The sequence below is a fragment of the Chrysemys picta genome, chromosome 1 (genome assembly GCF_011386835.1).
Source record: "Chrysemys picta bellii isolate R12L10 chromosome 1, ASM1138683v2, whole genome shotgun sequence".
Classification (NCBI taxonomy): domain Eukaryota; kingdom Metazoa; phylum Chordata; order Testudines; family Emydidae; genus Chrysemys; species Chrysemys picta.
In genome coordinates this window covers 49,430,566-49,444,664 of record NC_088791.1, presented here as the reverse complement: position 1 = coordinate 49,444,664, position 14,099 = coordinate 49,430,566, and the positions used below count along the sequence as shown (strand labels likewise).

The 14,099-nt window shown below is 38.0% G+C and overlaps 1 long non-coding RNA gene across 1 annotated transcript in view; it reads left to right on the top strand.

Moving 5' to 3' along the window:
* LOC135973360 (uncharacterized) overlaps window positions 1–10,450 on the top strand; it is a 34,670-nt gene extending 24,220 nt beyond the window's left edge. The window contains exons 2-3 of the long non-coding RNA XR_010590165.1: window positions 8,811–8,949; window positions 9,085–10,450. This is a non-coding gene — a long non-coding RNA (uncharacterized LOC135973360). The remainder of the gene's footprint in view (window positions 1–8,810; window positions 8,950–9,084) is intronic.
* The last annotated feature ends 3,649 nt before the right edge of the window (window positions 10,451–14,099 follow it).

The following is a 14,099-nucleotide window of genomic DNA, read 5'->3' as shown; positions in this document are numbered from 1 at the left end:
CTTTAAGTGATTATAAGGGATAGCAAACAGATCAAAGCAGATAACCTAGCAAATAAAACACAAACACAGTCGAAGCTTAATATACTAATGAAATTGGATATGAGCAGCAAATTCTCACCCTAAATGTTGTTCCAGGCAGTTTGCAGAGTCTTGAGGGCAAGCTGAACTTGCTTACAGCTTAAAACTCCAGATATTCCATTTACAGGCTAGACAACCCTCTAGCCTGGGTTCAGCCCTTCTCTCCTAGTTCAGTCTTTTGTTTCTCCTGGTATTTCCAGCCATCATCTTTCTTGGGTGGGGAGTCAGTGAAGAACAAACCACAATGATGTCACTCCCCTACCTTAAATAGTTTTTGCATATGGTGGGAATCCTTTGTCTCCCAGTTTGATTCCCACACCTAGTCAGTGGAAAAACACTAGTATTATCATGGAGTCCAGTACCAGGTGACTTGGTCACATGCTTCTGTAGGCAGGGCTGCCTGGGGGAGGGGGAGCAAGTGGTGCAATTTGCCCCAAGCCCCGGGTCCCACAGGGGCCCCCATGAGAATATAGTATTCTATCGTATTGCAACTTTTTTTTATGGAAGGGGCCCCCGAAATTGCTTTGCCTCAGGCCCTCTGAATCCTCTGGGCGGCCCTGCCTTAGGGCCACTGCAGCCATGACTCAGAGGCTGTTTGCAGTGTCCCCAGGAAGGCTCCCTGGTGGCAGATTAGCATCTTCTAAGACCTATTGTTCTCCCTAATGGCCCTTCCCAACCAGCCATCTAGATTGATTGCATTCTGTCTAGTGAGCGTTCCCCAAGTGTAAACACATTTGTAATAGATTCATAGACAATATTCCTAACTTCAGATACAAAAACGATACATGCATACAAATTGGATAATCATATTCAATAAATCATAACCTTTTCAATGATACCTCATATGCCTTCTCTTGCATAAAATACATCATAGTTATGCCATAGTCGTATCATAACAATATCTCTCTGAAGAATATGGGGGTGTAGTGTCACAATACCTATAGACAGAGTTTGACTTCTGTTCCCTTTCAGTCATTGTTTCTGCTCTCTAAATGCCTTTAAAACTTGTCACTGAAGGGCTGCTGATACATGGACAGAGAATGTAGTCAAAGCTTACATAGTTTAATACAAATATTTTCAAATGGGGTTGTGCTTATATGTAATATACACTCGCCAGTAGGATTGGGGGCTTATAACTACCCCTTCTTGGGTAACTATAGTATGGTATATAGGGACAAGTATAATTTTCTGTATAAATGGAGAAAACAAACCTGCTGGCAGTCTCTAGCTATATTCAGGTAATTGGAAAACCTTTTTAATTTAGATCATTTCAATTAAATTTTAATATTACATTAATATTTGGAGGGGCAGAGCCAGCATGAGAAGAAGGGAAATACGTGTTTCTGCGGCTTCTTCAATGCTACTGAAATTTGTCTAATGTAAAATATCTGTTGACAAGGGGACTGGATGACTCAGGGACTGGTAATGGTTTGTACAGCATTTCATCTCCAGGTCAGTAACGTCTGAAAGTTATAGGGTGACCTATCTAAAATGAATTGTCAATCTCTGGGATCAGATTCCTAGTATGCACACGTCTACATCACAAACCCACCATGGTTACTACCATTTGTACTGACTGCCGCCCTTATTGGCAGTGTCATTTAATGCACTCAGAAACTGAACTATTCTTTCATTCCTATTGGAGGGCTCTCCAATACAGAGTTAATACACATTGGTGGGGTTGTGCAGAAAAACTTGCATAGTCATTGTCTCTGTTGTACCTGCCATATGGATAAATAAAAGATCTCCATTTTCAAAGAAGTAATTCAGCACCTTTCTTAGACATTATGCGTAAAATCCTTTTGGCCCAAATAAAAGCTTGAGAGATGCTGATAGAATCTATAGGATTCTGCATATAGGCTACATGACGTGTGAGTGAGTGAGGAACAGAGCAGGATGTGCACTGGGGTTGAGATGGAAATAGGAGACAGACTTGTTGAAAGCCTCTGGGTAAGGATAAAAGGGGTAAAAAACAAGGGTATGTCATGGTAAGGGTCTACTACAGAGGTGGATGAGGCTTTTTATGAACAACTAACAAAATTCTCCAAAACACAGGATTTGGTGGTGATGGAGAATTTCAACTACACAGGTTATTCAACAAGTTCTTGGGATGTTTTGGAGACAATTTTTTTTATTTCAGAAGGTGGAGAAAGCTACGAGGGGAGAGACTGTTCTAAATTTTATTTTGACAAATAGGGAAGAAATGGTTGAGAATTTGAAAGGGGAAGGTAGCTTGGGTGAAAGTGATTATAAAATGGTAGATTTCATGATTCTAGGGAATGGTAGGAGGGAAAACAGTACAATAAAGATAATGGATTTCAAGAAGGCAGACTTTAGCAAACTCAGGGAGTTGGTAGGTAAGGTTCCCTGGATAGCAAACCTAAGGGGAAAAACGGTTCAAGAGAGTTGGCAGTTTTTCAAAGAGACATTTTTAAGGGCACCAGAGCAAACTATCTCACTGTGTAGGAAAGATAGGAAGTATCGGCAAGAGATGGCTTAACCAGGTAAGCCAATTATGGCTTAACCAAGAGATCTTCAATGATCTGAAACATTTTTCAGTCCTACAAAAAGTGGAAACTAGGTGAAATTACAAAGGATGAATATAAACAAATAACACAAGTATGTATGGACAAAATTAGAATGGCCAAGGCAAAAAACAAGATTAAATTAGCTAGAGACATAAAGAGTAACAAGAAAACATTCTACAAATACATTAGAAGCAAGACAAAGACCAAGGACAGGGTAGGCCTGTTACTTAATTAGGGGAGAAAAACAATAACAGAAAATATGGAAATGGCAGAAGTGCTAAATGACATTTTTGTTTGTTTTCACCAAAAAGGTTAGTAGCGATTGGATGTCTAACATGGAGAATGCCAGTGAAAATGAGAGAGGATCAGAGGCTAAAATAGGGAAAGAACAAGTTAAAAATTACTTAGATAAGTTAGATGTCTTTAAGTCACCAGGACCTGATGAAATACATCCTAGAATACTTAAGGAGCTGACTGAGGAGATATCTGAGCCATTAGCAATTATCTTCAAAAAGTCATGGAAGATGAGAGAGATTCCAGAGGATTGAAAAAGGGCAAATATAGTGCCAATCTATAAGAAGGGAAATAAGAATACCCGGGGAATTACAGACCAGTACCTGGAACGATAATGGAGCAAATAATTAAACAATCAATTTGCAAACACCTACAAGATTATAAGGTGATAAGTAACAGTCAGCATGGATTTGTCAAGACCAAAACATGTGAAACCAAACTAATAGCTTTCTTTGACAGGGGAACAAGTCTTGTGGATGGGGGGAATTGGTAGATGTGGTATATCTTGACTTTATTAAGGCTTTTGATACTGTCTCGCATGACCTTCTCATAAACAAACTAGGGAAATACAACCTACATGGAGCTACTATAAGTTGGGTGCATAACTGGTTCTAAAACTGTTCCCAGAGAGTAGTTATTAGTGGTTCACAGTCAAGCTAGACGAGCATATTGATTGGGGTCCTGCAGGGATCAGTTCTGATTCTGGTTCTGTTCAATATCTTTATCAATTATTTAGATAATGGCATAGAGAGTACACTTATAGCATTTGCAGATGATACCAAACTGGGAGGATAGGTCCATCAATAGCTATTATCCAGCATGGGCAGGGATGGTGTCCCTAGCCTCTTGTTTGCCAGAAGCTGGGAATGGGCGACAAGGGATGGATTACTTGATGATTACCTGCTCTGTTCATTCCCTCTGAAGCACCTGGCTTGGCCACTGTCACAAGAGAGGAGAGTGGGCTTGATGGATCTTTGTTCTAACCAAGTATGGCCATTCTTATATTCTTAAGTGCTTTGGAGGATAGGATAAACAGTCAAAATGATCTGGACAAACTGGAGAAATGGTCTGAAGTAAAGAGGATGAAATTCAGTAAGGACAAATGCAAAGTACTCTACTTAGCAAGGAACAGTCAGTTGCAAACATACAAATTGGGAAATGACTGAGTAGGAAGGAGTATTGCAGAAAGGGATCTAGGGTCATAGTGGATGCAGGGCCGGCTCCAGGCACCAGCTTAACAAGCAGGTGCTTGGGGCGGCCAAGGGAGAGGTGCGGCACCTGCGGCAATTCGGGGGCGGCAGGTCCCTCACTCCCTCTAGGAGCGAAGGACCTGCCGCCGATCGCGGCTTTTTTTTTTTTGCTTGGGGCGGCAGAAATGCTGGAGCCGGCCCTGAGTGGATCACAAGCTAAATATGAGTGTGCAGTGTAACACTATTGCAAAAAAAGCCAACATCATTCTGGGATGTATTAGCAGGAGTGTTGTAAGCAATACACAAGAAGAAATTCTTACGGTACTTATTAGGCCTCAACTGGAGTATTGTGTCCAGTTCTGGGTGCCACATTTCAGAAAAGATGTGGATGAATTGGAGAGAGTCCAGAGAAGAGCAACAAAAATGACTAAAGGTCTAGGATACATGACCTATGAGGGAAGATTCAAAAAATTGGAGTGAATGGTATTTAATCTGGAGAGGAGAAGACTGAGTGGGGGGACATAACCGTTTTCAAGTACACAAAATGTTGTTACAAGGAGGAGGGAGAAAAATTATTCTCATTAACCTCTGAGGATAGGACAAGAAGCAATGGGCTTAAATTGCAGCAAGGGAGGTTTAGGTTGGACATAAGGAAAACCTTCCTAGCAGGATGGTTAAGCACTGGAATAAATTGCCTAGGGAGGTTGTGGAATCTCCTTCATTGGAGATTTTTATGAGCAGCTTAGATGAACACCTGTCAGGGATGGTCTAGATAATACTTAGTCCTGCCATGAGTGTGGGAATCTGGGCTAGAAGACCTCTCAAAGTTGCTTCAAGTCCTATGATTCTATGATCACGTAAAGAGAGGCTACGAAATATGGCAACCAGAGTTCAGGGAGAACTGTACTTAAAAAAAAAATTCTGATCTAAAAGACTAAAGGCCTGTTTCACCAGTGCATTACTCCCTGAAATCAGTGGAGTTAAATGGTGTAAAACCTGAGTAACATAGTGATGAGTCAGGCCCAAAGGACAGTAGCAGCCACAAGAAAAGCAAAGGCAATACATTACATAAAAACGACACTGCATGCTATCTTTTCCAGACTTCAGCCAATACACACAGGCCAAAAGAAAACCTTTTAATGAAGAAATTATTGAAACAGCCAAGACTTTTCTTAGGAACATTCATGGTCAGATATATAGTATTCACAAGTATAATGTATTCCGGGAGATTGCATCATGCCAAATGACTTTTACCAAGTCACATGCCTGACCGCAGCACAGTTCTTCTTTGCCCTTGGTTCCAAGCTTTATTGTTTAAAAGTCATACCTATCTGTATGAACTTAACCTGTAGTGCCTATATTTTAAATTCCTCTGCCTTTATCATAATGAGAAAAAAACGTGTCATCTCCAAGTTCAACTTTTTCTCATATTCCATGGTCAAAAGGGCCAGAAATACATTTATCACAACACATCTTTATAACTGTTGTTACTCTTCACCTTCTCTTAACACTTCAATTTACACTCATTTTAGATAATAAGTACTAAAAATATGAATAATTGTGACAGAAAAAAGAGTATAAGAAGCTGTGGCCCCCTCAATCTCTAGCTCAGGATAGATTGAAATTTACACGGCAGAGATACTATGGCATGGGACAGAATCAAATTTTTCCTCAAACTTCTTCATTGTGAGAGCCACATTTGTGTCATTTGGGCTATCTCCCTTTGCAACACAGATATTGAATAATATCTCTGCAGCAAGTGCACCAATTACATATATAGAAAAGTGATTTTTTGGGGAAGTATTTAATGTTTAGCTGTTTAAATGCAATACAGCTCCTGGAAAAAAGGAGAAGCCAGTATCATGTGGCCAGTATGATGTGACCAGCCAGCTCTTTATGGAGCCTAGCTTGAGAACCTTTGGCCTAGACACATTGCAGAAGATAGATAACACTTACAGCGCGCATCACTAAAATATCAACATTTGCTAGACTATGGTAATTATATTGTCTGCAATATAACCTATTCTTGGAATGGTAAATACCGTGATAAAGGTCAAGACTGCAACTCAGAGAGTGTTCATTTAGGTGTGACAGTCCCTGTATCTAGCACTTTATTCTAGTCAAGATTTCTCAGTGATAGTACAGGGAAGTGTAAATGAGACCCCCTTGTGCCAGCTTGCCAACCTGTATCCCAGCAGCTATTCACGCCTACCTTAGGATTTTCTGCTGTGGGAGGATGTGTTTACTTTGTTGTGTGGGAATCTGTACATCCTTTGTCAGCATTGTTCTTTTGAGTGTGTGTGTGTGTGTGTGAAATTGATTTCCTTGCCCTTCCACTACCAGTGAAGGGGAGGTTGTGGCTGCTTCCTGATGCTACAACTTCTCCTGGCAGATTTTCTGTTGTTAGGGCCTCCATCTGGGTCAATGTCAGAAAAAGCTGGCTTAGACACTGGCTGAACCTGACCCTACATGTAATAAAGTACTGTGCAAAATCTATTTATTTTATCTAGTGGTTACAGCAGGGACATCTGGGTCCTAATGGTTTCCCTGGATTGCTATGTTATCTTAGGCAAGTGACTTCTTCCCTCTGCGCCTTAATTACCTCATCTGTAAAAGAAGGCTCGCAATGCCTAAGTATAAATTGTTATTACATGATGTCTTCATTTAAATACCCATTTTGTATGTAAGGGATATTTTATAAGGAAAGTTACTTTTTTATTTGTGTTTTGCTACTCTCTGACCTGCAACCTCTCTCTTGAATCTGAATATGGTAGGTTGTCTCCTATCTCTTAAAAGGTTATGTTTCTGACGTAGTCAGGAAGAATTAGTTCAAAAATTGGTTCAGAACCTTCATCTTTCTCAACAGAACCATTGTGAAGGATAGAAAAAGTTGAGTGAGCCCCTCTGACCCAGAACCAACCATCCATCTGCCCCCACTCAATACTAACAAAAGCAGTTTTCTTCATAGTGGCTCATGTACCTTCTACCATCCTCTGGTAGGTTACCTTCAAGGGAAGACTCTGGCATATTTATTAGGGCTGTTGATTAATTGCAGTTAACTCATGTGATTGATTTTTTTAATTAATCGTGATTAAAGAAATTAATCACAATTAATTGCAGTTTTAATCGCACTGTTAAACAATAGAGTACCAATTGAAATTTATTACATATTTTTGGATTTTTTTCCTACATTTTCAAATATATGTATTCTGTGTTGTAACCGAAATCGAAAGTGTACAGTGCTCACTTTGTTATTATTTTTATTACAAATATTTGCACTGTAAAAATGATAAACAAAAGAAATACTATTTTTCAGTTCACTCATATAAGTACTGTAGTGCAATCTCTTTATCCTGAAAGTACAACTTACAAATGTAGATTTTTTTGTTGTTACATAACTGCACTCAAAAACAAAATAATGTAAAACTTTAGAGCCTACAAGTCCACTCAGTTCTACTTGTTTAGCCAATCACTAAGAAAAACAAGTTTGTTTACATTTACAGGAGATATGCTGCCCGCTTCTTATTTACAATGTCACCAGAAAGTGAGAACAGGCATTCACATGGCAGTTTTGTAGCCAGCCAAGGTATTTACATGCCAGATATGCTAAACATTCGTGTGCCCCTTCATCCTTAGGCCACCATTCCAGAGGACATGCTTCCATGCTGATGACACTCGTTAAAAAAATAATGTGTTAAATAATTTGCGACTGAACTCCTTGGGGGAGAATTGTATGTCTCCGGCTCTGTTTTACTCGCATTCTACTATATATTTCATGTTATAGCAATCTCGGATGATGACCCAGCACATGTTGTTCATTTTAAGAACACATTTTCACTGCAGATTTGACAAAATGCAAAGAAGGTACGAATGTCAGATTTCTAAAAATAGCGACAGCACACGACCCAAGGTTTAAGAATCTGAAGTGCCTTCCAAAATCTGAGAGGGACGAGGTGTGGAACATGCTTTCAGAAGTCTTAAAAGAGCAGTATTCCGATGTGGAAACTACAGAACCCAAACCACCAAAAAAGGAAATCAACTTTCTGCTGGTGGCATCTGACTCAGATTATGAAAATGAACATGCATCGGACCATACTGCTTTGAATCGTTATTGAGCAGAACTCGTCATCAGCATGGACGCATGTCCTCTGGAATGGTGGTTGAAGCATGAAGGGATATATGAATCTTTAGCACATCTGGCATGTAAATACCTTGCGACTCTGGCTACAACAGTTCCATGTGAACGCCTGTTCTGACCTTCAGGTGATATTGTAAATAAGAAGTGTGCAGCATTATATCCTGGAAATGTAAACAAACTTGTTTGTCTTAGCCATTGGCTGAACAAGAAGAAGGACTGAGTAGACTTGTAGGCTCTAAAGTTTTACATTGTTTTGTTTTTGAATGCCGTTATTATTTGTATATAATTCTACATTTGTAAGTTCAACTTTCAAGATAGCTTGCACTACAGTACTGGTATTAAGCGAATTGAAAAATATTATTTCTTTTGTTTTTTACAGTATAAATATTTGTAATAAAAATAAATATAAAATGAGTACTGTACACTTTGTATTCTATGTTGTAATTTAAATAAATATTTTTGAAAATGTAGAAAACATCCAAAAATATTTAAATAAATGGTATTCTATTATTATTTAATTTTTTAATCATGTGATTAATCGCTATTAATTTTTTAATTGCTTGACAGCCCTCTATACTCCAGTTTCAGGTCTCTTTCATTGGGTCCTGCTGATGTCTGCAGTCCTCCCTCCATTCCCTAAGAACCACACATTTAACTGGAAAAGATCTCATGGACCCAGGTTTTTACAATTCTGTGTTGCATTTTGAGAGGCAAACAACAGGTGCTCTTTCAATTTTATAAAATTACAAGATTGAGACCCAGCAATGGGGTTTGTACACCAGACTGGTGATGGGGTTTAAGGGAAGGCTTCTGACTGTTCCATTAACATAACGTAACAACATTTTTCGCATGGCAGTGGGTGACCAATTGTGAAGACCTAACCTTGGATGAAGGAAGTAGGCTCTAAGATATCCCCTGAAAGCAAGGAGAACCCACAAGACGGAAGAAGCAGGACTCTAGGTCCCCCCAATAAGACAGTTCTGTGGGTGGAAGACCTCAAAGTTTCACTTTATAACAGTCAAATAATCATCTAAACTTTTGGGTGACTGGATGAAAGATTTTATTTTTTATTTTCCTGTTGCAGTTTGATATGTCTGCTTCTTTGGTAAATAACATCAGAGCTGATAAAATAAGTGATGAAAAATAAGTCTTTTCTGACCACCTGTTATACTGAAAATTACTTTTCTCCCCTCTTGAAACAATGTGTAATGTTATCTTGATGTCACATGGAGGGGCAGCAGTAGGTGGAATATGATAAACATGGCTGAGAACATGGCTAATTTCATTCTTTAATTTAGGCTTAGTTGCGACCCCTTATTGCGGAAACTGGCACACCCAGTGAGTAATCAGGGAAAGATGGTTTACCGTTCAGTTTATATCAGTATGGCTTATGCTGAGTAAATGTTAGATGTGCAGAGTATCGTCTAATTTTCTAGTTTTCCCTACAGGGGACTATATCCCTGTTAGGCGAACTCTGTTCCAGCCTAGCAATGGCTTGAACCTAACCTAGGGAATAAGTACACGTGAAATTGAGTAATTCCACAGAACCCAGAGCTTTTGACAATCAAATGGTTAACCCTTTCACAGATCTGTTTCTGCGAAATTAAATGAATGAGGGTATTGTAATGTAAAGAATATATGTTGGCTGAAGGACACCATGAGAGAGATTAGTTGGGGGCTAATAGTGATGAAATTTTAAAGTCTGAGTTAAAGATATTCCGTTGAATTCAATGATAAATGACAGTGAATGGACGAGAGGGATATTTCCACGATGAACTGTATTTCCCTAAAGAAAAATACGTGAGATCAGATTTTTAAAGAAGGAATATTATTTTATTATTATTATTATTATTGAAAAGGTTAGATTATATCATTTTTGAGAGCTCTGTTCTACTTAATGTAATAAAAATTGACATGAAGTGTTTTAAATTTGTTGATAATTCCATAGTATTCTGACTCACTTTATCTGAATATCTTAACATTCAATTTCACTTGCAGAAGGTACTCAAATATTATCCTGCTATATGGGCTACAAAAGGCTGGTAAATCCATAGATGTTCACGACCACTCATGCAGAAATGAAATATTTAACTACAGGGGTATCTTGTATTTGGGAAGATATTTGCTGACATTTCATTCTTTGATCCTTGTAGTCCATACAAAATGATTTGCACACAGGAAATATAAGTAAATGCTTTACAAATTGACTTTTTGAATATTTTTTTAATACTACTAATAAATTTTATCAACTGCTTTCTTCTCTGAAATGTTTCAAATGTTTTTTTATCAAGTAAAAGCACATTGCATTTATTAATCCTCTTAAAGGATTCCTCAGTCTTCCTCAACAAAAACAATAAGATGATATGGGTGTACATTTTTATAACAAGACATTCAAAAGCTGATGAGTATTAATTATAGCTATTAATTTAACTTTTGTTAAAAGAAAGATTAATTATAATGCTGTTATTATGAAACACCCCCTCCATAACTTTTAACTAAGTATAAACATTCAGAGACTAGTCACTGATTTTTATTTAGTTTGAGTGGTTATTAATATAGAAATCTTACTAATCTTCCTGCTTTAACATTTAGAACAAACTATGTGGTACACATTTCATAGAGTAAAAATGCAGCCTCATGGCATGCTAAATCACATTAAGAATCCATTGAAGTTGGGGGGTGGATGTCGAACTGTCAGGTTTTAGAAAGAGTTGAAAAATTGATATCAGATTTTCAGCCTATAAATTCAGATGGAAGAATTTAATCAGCCACTTTCCGTGTGCTTCGTTGACTATCAGAAGTTCTGTCTGTCATACAGATGTGGATGTGGATGTTTGATGTGTGTTTCCCAGCTCTACCTAATTGGATAACTATGGAACCAGTATTACAATAGACAGTAGTCAGAACTGTACACTGGGCAACAACCAAATTTGTGACTGGAAGATGTATATTTTTTCAGCATATTTTCTATGTCAACATAAAGGTAAGTATAGTACTCAAATGGCCTTATGACTAGATTGCATTTTAATGGTAGGGTTTGTATCAATATGATTATCATGTGAGAGAGATGATCTGTGGTACAAACAATGCTTTTTTTGAAAGCCTATAATAATTATTCCATTTATCAAAGTAGCCATTGCTTTGATTACGTGAGCCCTGAAAGAATGACAAATAGAATGGCTCTCAGAAAACTTGTAAGAAGTTAGTCTGACAATCTGGAAAAAAAATGTTTATACTGAAGTGAGGACTACATTTTGTTTTCAGTTACACCCTGGTAATCCACAAAGGAGTATATTTAGTCACTTTCACAGATTGGGAATGAGATCATTGCAAATATTATCACCATAAAGCACCTTCTGAGCCTGCCCCATGTACAGTATATGGGCTATGACATCATCCAATTTGGCATCATACTGTCCTTTACTATACTTGCAATAGTATTAGCATCACGTGTTCATTTTCTTGCCATTCTCACTGAACAAGATGGTTCACGATTGGAGCAGACACTGCTCAGCAAGAGCCATAAGTTGACAGAGCAAGTTGAATTGTAACATGCATGTAGCACACACTATATTGGTAAAATGTCTGTAACATCCATGGTCAGTGATATTGCTAATATCTATAGTCTCATTCCACTGTGCACACCATTTTGCCTCAGTTGAGTTGTTCACATGAGAATAAAGCTCATGCAGAGTGGCTCTTAGTGGAAGAGCAATGAAATTTTGAATAATTTGCTGGAGGGCTTAAAATATCGTGGTAAACTAAAATGACTGGTTTTAAAGTCTCCTGATCATGTTCTCAGTGCTGTAGTTTCATGACTAATTTAAAGTGGAATAATTTTGGACACAGTAGGGAGTCATATGACTGGTATTGACCTAATGCACCCCCTCCTTATACAACTGTGACAGTGAGTTGAAAGGACTCCAGGAAGGGGCCTGGTCCTTAGTAATAAAAAGTGCTATGACAATTGTCCATAGGTTGGGATGATGCAGCTAAATTCATGTCAAGTCTCCAGAGAGGTCACTTGGCCTTGTTTCTTTCAGATGCTGAGTGTACTATCACAATCCATACCTCTGTTACCTCGTGTGCAGACTACTGCAATGTGCTCAATATGGTATTTACTTTAAGTCAACCTGGAAAATAAAGCAGGTGTAGAATGCAACAACTCACATAGGAAGTGGAGTATATCAATGCCCTATGGTCCGCACTGGGTGCTTATTGATTTCTGGGTGGAATTTAAGGGTTTTGGTTTTGATCTATAAAATCCTGCCTGTTTGTAAGGGTGTTTCTCTCCTCATGGCATAATGCCAAAGCTGCAATCAATAGAGGTGCTTAAGCTGGAGCTCCTTGGTATAAAAGTGGGAACTGGTTTGTAGGTGTTCTCCAGGAGGGCCTGAATTGGTTAACCATGAGGGCACACTGCAAGACTTATCTCTTTACTTGGGCTTGGGAGAATGTGAGATGCAATGTGGGATGATGCTTGTTAGTGTGGTGGAGTAGTGTCAAAGTATTGTTTGGATTTTTTATCATTGGTTGATTATTTTCTGGTGTGGGGGAAGCAGCTAAGGGGTTCTGTTTTGTTTTCTATGTTGTCCTGTAGATTTAAATATATGTCAAAGGCAGATAGAGACTCATGATAGACATTCCCCTTTCCCCTCTTTTAGTTGTAAATATAAAGGAATTCACTGGAAATCTATAACATTCTAGACTCTTAACTGTATTGTCAATTGATAAAAATTGGGTGTGCCACATCTAAGATCAGTGTCAATGGTACTGTGCAATATGTTTTCTCATAAGATGTTGGTATGCAGCCCTCCCAAAACACAGATATATTTAGGCTGCCTAATAACTGAAATATATTTCCCCCTCAATAGCTTTAAAATGCTTCTCTCTTTAGCAAACATATCCTCAACCTCCAACAGATTATAACAGTTTTAAGGTTTCTCACATCTGGGTGCCAAAGTTGGTTGAATGTATTTATTTAATATCTTACCCACCATGAGAATACAGCATGGCAGAGGTTTGGGTTGTATACCCAACATTTTTTAAAAAATTAAAAGAAGTGCTTAATGCCACTTTAATCATGCATGACAGTAGAGAAAGGTATGGAAGGGCCATATATAGTAATAATCTAGAAACACATCTACTTTATTAGGACAGAAATGTTTAAGCTTAGCTTGACAAGGGGAGTGAAGAAATCAAGTTGAAGCATAGTTAGAAAAGGAGATATTGTTGCACTGAAATTCTTCACCTAGAAAACATCTTTAGAAGTTTTTATTAAGAAATTAGCACAATATTAGAGTACTTGAGTCACTTTAGGTTTGCAGATGACATTGTCATTTCTGCTGAAAGCCTTAAAGATCTTGAAACCCTAAAAGGAGAACTGAGCATGAAAAAACAAAAATAGTAGATTCGAGATAAATATGCAGGAGGCAAAAGTTGGTTTAGTAGATAATGTAAATAAAAAAGGGAACAAAATAGAAATAATGTACAGTTACATATACATACGATATGCATCTAATTATTGGCAGGGTTAGTAGCATAGCTTATTATTAAAGTGGCTTGACATTTCCCACTAAAAGAAAAAATTTTCATTTGCTTATAACTTTGCCAAATTTTAAACATCTAGTCTTGAAATTTTCTGTGCTGGTTGTCAGCCTTGGGCTGAATTTTTGGGAAAATTTCAAAATGGTTCAACCATTTCTGAGAATGAGGCTAGAGAAAAATAGATTTTATTTGTCTATGTTAAAAAATTCTGGTGTCTTTTTTTTTTTTTAAAGCTCTAGCACCTCCATGTTTTAAAGGAGGGACTGGAAATTTGGTATAACCTTTGTGTCAAGGATGTGTCTTTCACTGTTCCTGTGAAGATGC